The following is a 7,972-nucleotide window of genomic DNA, read 5'->3' on the forward strand; positions in this document are numbered from 1 at the left end:
GTATAGTTATGGTGAGTAGAGATATTATTTCCACGAGGACTAAAATTATTAGTAATTACCATTTTCTTATTATTTAGCCGACAATTTGGAGTAGTGAGTTTTAATCTAAAATTACTAAACTAATTTAACTAAGAACACAACAGAGAATGAATCAATGAAATAATTGAATATTAACCAATGAGATAAATAATACCTAGGAAAGAATCCACCTAGACTTTATGATGCGATCTCGGCCGCACCATGTTACGACACAACTCGACGACATCGAGATTGGCCCAAACTCGAGGGGCTCAAGTGCAAAATGAAGCTTTTAATTTTAGTTTGTTAATTTGGTTGCTGGAATAAGGACTTTAATTCATTTATTTTTGTGTCTTTAATTCTGTTTTAGTTTGTACATCATTAATATGCATCTTTAATTAATGTCCTGCATTATTAATCTACATCTCTTAACTTTGACATGCATTATGTAACTCCCATGTTAGTTTAAGTCTACATCATTAAATTAAGTCATGCATTAAGTAACCCATTTGTTCATTTAGTTTGCATCTGAAACATTGCATTTAAGCATCTTAGTTGTTTAATATGTTTGAGTTTGTTTTTATATGTATGTTATTTAATTGGCTGTTACATTTTAATGCATAAATTAAAGTGTGTTTATTTTCATTTTAAATAAGGTGATTTAAGTTGCATGTTTAATTAATTTGTGTGCATGAATGTTATTAAATATGTTATTAAAAAATGAGTTATTAAATCAGTAGTGAGTTTTAATCTAAAATTACTAAACTAATTTAACTAAGAACACAACAGAGAATGAATCAAGGAAATAATTGAATATTAACCAATGAGATAAATAATACCCAAGAAAGAATCCACCTAGACTTCACCTATTATTATGAATCTGAATTAAATGATTTATTCACTTAGTGTCTTGATCCGTAGAAATCCCTAAATTATGTTAAAATCTCTTTCGAGAGTCAAAACAACTGACTTTAGGTTAATTAATTGAAATCTCTTTCTAATTAAAATCTCTATCGTCACATTAATTCGATCTATGGATTCCCCTATTAGATTTGACTCTAATCCAGTAGATTTATGTCGTCCTACTTCTAAGATTGCATGCAACTCCACTCAATTATGTTAGATCTACTCTTAAAGCATATTACACATGAGTTAATATCCCAGAAATATTAAAAAAAGAAATAAGCCCACTTAATTGAGAACAAGAACTAAGTATTTATCATTTAAATCAGAAATCAAATAATAAAATTTGTCTTAGGTATATTCTTCCCTAGGTATTAGGGAATTAGTTCATAATCCTTAATGAAAACATCTCAAAGTCAGAATAACCACAAGACATAAAGAAACTCATGAAAAATTCGAAAAAAATTAAAAGGAGATCTTCAATCTTAATGGAAATCTGCTTTTGAGTTGGCTCCGATGGTGTTCTTTGAGTGTTTTCTTCGATCTTCTCCGATTGCCCCCTTATCTCTTCTTTTATTTGGTATTTATAGACTTTAGAATGCTCAAAAAGTCTAAAAATTGTGTTTTTTCGCATGTTAACAATGTGCGAAATCAACACGAGCTAGCACATGGACATGTGTCCAGCCCGTGTGGGTCACATAGGCGCATGCCTTGTAATACCCCTAACCCGTGTCCGTCACCAGAACAGGGTTATGGAGCATTACTGGACCCATCGGACAATTTACAATTAATATACAAATAATTATCAAATATAATATAAAATAATCTTAAAGTCCCTTAGTTAGGAGTGATTCAGGACTAATTCGAAAACTCGAGAATTTTTTTTTTGCGAACTCAATATAACTCCTTTATAAATATCTAGCCTTCCCTGCAATTTCAACCGCAACCAATTTACAATCAATATGGAAACCAATACATTTTCACATTCAAACATATTTAAATCATGCCTAAAACATTTACTTATCAAATTGATCAACAACATTCATAATACTATATAAAAGTTAACTAATAAACTTCGTTCATTTCATTTCAATTTTAGTACCAAACTAACTCAAAAGTATATCAATTTAACTTACTATAACCATCAATTCATCTTAAGTTCAAACATGCATTTTCTCAACACTTAAACAACCAATTCATATGGCCAAATACACACCAACCTTTATAAGCTAAATCTAATGGCTAATATCATAACTCAAAACATACCAAGATGACACTAGCCTATACATGCCATATACCATATATATACAATTCAAAAGTACCAACTTAGATGTCCGATAAGGTGGTGATGTTCCTGACGACTTTTGGATCCGAGCTAGCCTTGATTCTCTATAAAACATAAGAAAATAACACAAAGTAAGCTTCATAGCTTAGTAAGCTCGTAAGTGAATAATTCAATACATCAAATACATACAATTCAACTAATTGTACATAACATTACCATATATACAATTACAACAAACCTTTCGCATGTCTTAAAACATGATCAAATACCATTTCATTATCTTTCTCTATTAAATACTCGAATAGGTTCTGTACGTACCTGTACCGTCTCGTACTAACCTATTTCTCAATCATCTCATTCATTTACCCGTTGAACCATTTGGAATCGAAATCGGATACTCAAATGTCTCATATGATAAGCACCTATACCATGTCCCATAGCCAAATCAAGGTAACTTCTCCAAAGAACTATTATCATGGCCCGAAGCCAAATCGATATGAATCACACCCGAAGTGCTAATATCATGGCCCGAAGCCAACTCATCCTATATGCATGGCCCGAAACCAAATCGGTATATCAACTTATAACATTTCACAAGTATCCAATTTTATTCCTAAGGTTCAACCGAGATTTCTAGCTTGTCGATTCTATCTTCGAATATATCCGTAAAGTCATATTTACAATTCATACATTAATGAAAATCTCGTAATCACAATTTAGGCATAATCAAATAATTTAACATACATTATAATGAAATCATCACATTACGAACTTACCTCGTACTCGGAATTGACGAATCGGATCGATTACTCGATAATTTTTCCTTTCCCCTAATCTAATTCCGAATTCCTCTTTTCTTAATTTATATGCATTCAAAATTAACTCATTTAATCATATAATCATTCAATTCAGTCCAAAAACACATATTTAAGCCAATTTGTACTTTGGCCCTAAACTTTCACATTTCTTACAATTTAGTCCCTATTTCACAAATACACAAAATTCATAAAATTCAACAAGAGCCATGCTTGGCCGAATTACCATAGTGCCCTTAGCAACCCATATTTCATATTTATTCACACTTTTAACCCCACATTTTTATCTTTTCATAATTTAATCCCTAATTTGCATTTTCATCAAAAAAACCACTTTATAAAATATGAAAATCTAACATCAAATATTCATATTCACCATTAAACATCAAAGAACACATAAGCTCATCAATGGAAACTATCAAAATCTTTAATAGTTTTGAAATCGAAGGCACGGGCTAGCTAGTACTAGATGCAACGATCACAAAAACATAGAAATAATTAAAAACTGAATAAAAATGCATACCAAATAGGCAAGAATGAGATTGCCGAATGCTTAAGCATAAAAATAGCTTCCAAATCCCTAACTTTCGGTTGAAAGTGATGAAAGAAAGATGGTAACTTAATTTATTTTATTATAATAATAATTAATTACTAATTTACTTAATTAACCTTTAAAAACTTTAAAAATTACACAAATGTCAAGCCATTAAAATCCACTATCAACTCTAATGGGCTAATTACCATATAAGGACTTCCACTTTAAAGCTCTATAGTTATTTAATACATTTAGCTATTAGAACTCAACTTTTACACTTTACGCGATTTAATACTTTTTACCGAATTAAGCATTCAAACTGTAAAATTTCCTTACGAAACTTTCACCTAATAATTATATCATGATGTAAACTTTAATATAATAATAAAATTAATATTTTAACTTCAGATTTGTGGTCCTAAAATCACTGTTCCGATTTGACCCAAAAACGAGCTATTATATGCCCAACCCATGTGGCTTCTAAAATCTTCTCTTTTTCTTTGATTTTCACTCCTTTTGCTCCTAAATACTCACCTAAGTATAAGAACATGAGTTAAAAGGATCAGGAGCATCAAATTCACCCATTTGCATAAATAATTATCCAAAAACGCATTAAGAATGCGATTTAAATATGTTAGTTTTATCATTTATCAACTCTTTTCTTCAATCATTAGCTTCTATTTGAGACACAACATTTAGTTGATAATGCACTCTTCAAGCTTCAATGTTTTGCTTCAAAAATTGATCGTGACCGTGCGACCAAATTCATTCCCACATATATATAATATCTAGATCTCGATCTTCAATCCTCTAAGGATGAAGCCCAATCAACATCAACATAGGATATTAGTGTAGTTGATCCTCCCCTTCTATAAGAAAGTTCGTAGTCTATATACCATTTTAAGCATCTGAGCAATTTGCTTTCCGATGTGATTCTATTGAGGTAAATTTTGGTGTCATCTAAGTGACACTTGACAGTGGTCACTACTATCATCCCTGTGACAAAGTAGAAAACTTACTATATTAGATGTTACCAATTTATTGAAACAAAATCTTTGAACAATTAATTATGTTGATATTTTAAAGATATGAAAGCGTGACTTTGAAAATTAATCCATTGCCTAATGAAAATTATTGAAATATACAACTCTTTGATTATGGAGAATCATTCAGGGTTGGATTAAAGATTACCTTGAAGAATGAATCTCCTCATATCACGTTATATTGGACATTATTACTTTTGCTATTTTTAACATGTTGCATTGTAATCAATAACTAGCATGTTAGTAAGTCTAAAAACTTTAACTTGTTTAGGTTTTGTATGAGAATATATCGAGAGCACTTTATTTGTTCAAAGGGGAACTTATTGTGTGAGTGCAATTGAAGTGTAAATTGGTCGTTTTTCCTATCTAAATTCTTAGGGGGATTTAGATGCGAGTGTTTTAGTCTTTAGATACAAGGGTGAGGTCTCTATACTTAGAGAGTGATAAAATGTGATTCAAGTGTTGTATTGTGGGTTAAAGATAGTAGAGTTACTCACTGAGCTAGGTTCAACAGACGTAGGGAAATCGGATTGCATAAATAAATTTGTATTTTTTTTCTTTACATGGTTTTTGTAGTGCAGTTTAAGTGATCACTACAATCAAACACTTCCATTCACCTAAGAAAGTTCAGCCAATTAATGAATTGAGGTTGCAATAGAGTCAAATGGTGCATTCATATCGACTTAACTTATTTACAGCATATGAAATATTTCGGCGTGCAATGCATATATATTGTAATGCTCCTATAATGCTTCGATATTTTTGAATGCTAGTTAAAGGTTGTGCATCAAATTAAGTAAAATTTGACGAACCTACCATTGAGGTTGGTGTAGGTGTAGCATGAAGCATTGATGTCATATCAAGTAGCTCCAAAATGTATTTCCGTTGACTAAGAAAAAGACCATGACTCAATTGTTGAACTTCAATGCTAAGAAAGAAGTTTAGGTCACCAATTTCCTTCACAGAGAACTCTTAATTGAGTTTGGTCACGACTTCATCAATCTCATTACTTGAATCCCCTGTTAATACTATGTCATCGACATATATCATCATAATCACCTTAGATGTAGCATTACACCGTACAAAAAGCGACGAGCCTACCTTTTGAAACTGTAAAATCTAACTTCTCAATTAAGGGCTGCTTCAATGTATCAAACCGTGCTCGTGGGGCTTATCTAAGCTCATTGAATGCCTTATTTAGCTTGGAAACACTTTGTTTACCACCAACTCCACCAACTTTTGAATATTGGTGTCTGTTTCATATAGATTTGTTCAGATAAATTCGCATTTAGAAAAGCATTATTAGCATCAATTTGTCTGAGTGGCCATCCATTCTTCACCGCTACTGCTAGAACCCTGCAAACGGCCGCATTGACCTTAACAACAGGCCTAAATGTTTTGTTGGAGATATGAACTAAGAAAGAAAGGGAAGTAGAGAAGAAACAAGTATGATAGCAGTAAACAATCTGCTAATATTTTTCATAATAATTTCAATAAGAAAAACATTACTATTTATAACAAGATTCATTTTCTCGTACTCTACTAAAAATGCTTAATCTCCTAAAAAACTGGAAAACATAACTTGTACGCATGACAAGATTAGCATCTAAACATCTATTCAAAAGAGAAGTCAATCATTTGCGCAATGCACCACTCGCATGAGTCAGTTTGCCGCCAATCACTTTGCAGCTTCATGATCCCCAAGCATATTTCGCAAATACACTTCGCATGTCTTCAATCCGCAACTCATGCCGCAAGTATGTTCTCGCTTGGACAGTCCTCCAAGCTTGTCGCATTGACAGTCCGCAACATGGCTGTCCACAGTGGCGGGAGCCAGAAAATTCTTTTTGTGGAGCGAAATTAAATTTATATTTTTACGATAGTAAAAATATAATTTCATCATTTTAATATAGTTTATATCTTTATAATTTTTAAAAGATTAAATTAATTTTTTATCATTTTGAGGGTCAAAGTATAATTTTACCATTATTAATTTAAAATTTTATAAATTATACAAGGCCTAAATTGAAAATTTATCATTTTAAGGGAGCTCCGCCACTGGCTGCCCACATGATAGTTCGCATATTGACAGTCCGCAAGGCAGTTCGCCAGAGGACTATCTGCCAAGAGATTCGCACTTGGACAGTTCGTCAGATGTGCTCACTGTTGGACTATCCACCATATTTGCTCGCTTTTTGGACCGTCCGTCATGTACTGTCCGCCACCTTTATTCACCGTTGCATGATTGGTCATCTCGCAACATGTTTCATGAAAGTCATAGCTAGCTTCTTATGAATACCCTGGAGCAACTAGACAAGCTTTATAGAGTGCAATAGTTCCATCTGGATTCTTTTTAATCCGAAACAACCACTTACACCCCACGTGCTTTCTATTTGATGGAAGCTGTTGTAAAGTCCGAGTGCCATTGTTAAGGCTTCAGGCTTAAGCTTAACACCTTACATTCAAGTTGTTGCACAGCTTCACTAATAGTGGTTGGTTCTGTTGAAGCTAAAAACACTTATGGCTTGAATATACCGGCCTTTCCCTTCATAATCATAGAATGGGTATTTGTGACAAATGGTTTACAACTAAAGAAGGCTAAGCTTCAATATGTATTCTGTGATGCATTTTGAATAAGTAACTAAAAAAGCATTGATTTAAGTATGGAATTTGACGGCCATAAAACTCTGTGTGCTTTATCTTTTTTTCACCTTCTTTTTATTATTTTTGGATCACTTTCACTCTCGACCTTAAAATTCTAATCAAATTAAATTTTTGGATCGCTAAATAATTATCAATGAAACACACAACAACTATACAAATTATCATATCAATGTCATTAAAATTTTAATACTTTGGTCAACTTTTCTATTCAAAGAAGATCAAATTGACTAAATTTTGAAAGTTAAACTAAAGTATTTAAAAAAAAGCTTAAAACCAAAATAACAAAAATAGTAACCGGAAATAATAGGAATGTGATCATGCTTTATTAGTTGAAACATTCTTAGCTAAAAGTGTTGCAAATAGTATGATGTCGACTGCAATTAGGAAGTGCAAATTCGATATACTATTAAGAACTACAACAAAGTTGTCGATCATATGATTAAAATTACTACTTACACTACAACAACTTGCAATTATTTAAACAAACTCCAATCTCGATACAAGAACTATTTAATGATGATCTTGCTCCAATAATGTCTATCGTTAATGTTTTCTTTTACCTTGTAGTCGCCATTTTGTTGCATTTTTCTACTGAAAAGAAATTTGGATGTGCAAGTTTTTGCTGCAAAATTCGTGGCCAGACCCATGAAATAAATAATTCATTAAATGACCCAAAATTGAGCTAAATTCAATTAGATTATAACAGCAA

General features: G+C 32.0%; 1 long non-coding RNA gene across 1 annotated transcript; it reads right to left on the minus strand.

The window, feature by feature from the left end:
• Positions 1-1,863: 1,863 nt before the first annotated feature.
• On the minus strand, positions 1,864-6,062 carry LOC107927565 (uncharacterized). Its single transcript, XR_001692474.2, has 3 exons — positions 5,416-6,062; positions 3,545-4,552; positions 1,864-2,310 (listed from the first exon to the last, which is right to left on the minus strand). It is a non-coding gene; the product is annotated as an uncharacterized lncRNA (long non-coding RNA).
• Positions 6,063-7,972: the final 1,910 nt, after the last annotated feature.

This window comes from Gossypium hirsutum, chromosome D04 (assembly GCF_007990345.1).
Source record: "Gossypium hirsutum isolate 1008001.06 chromosome D04, Gossypium_hirsutum_v2.1, whole genome shotgun sequence".
Lineage (NCBI taxonomy): Eukaryota > Viridiplantae > Streptophyta > Magnoliopsida > Malvales > Malvaceae > Gossypium > Gossypium hirsutum.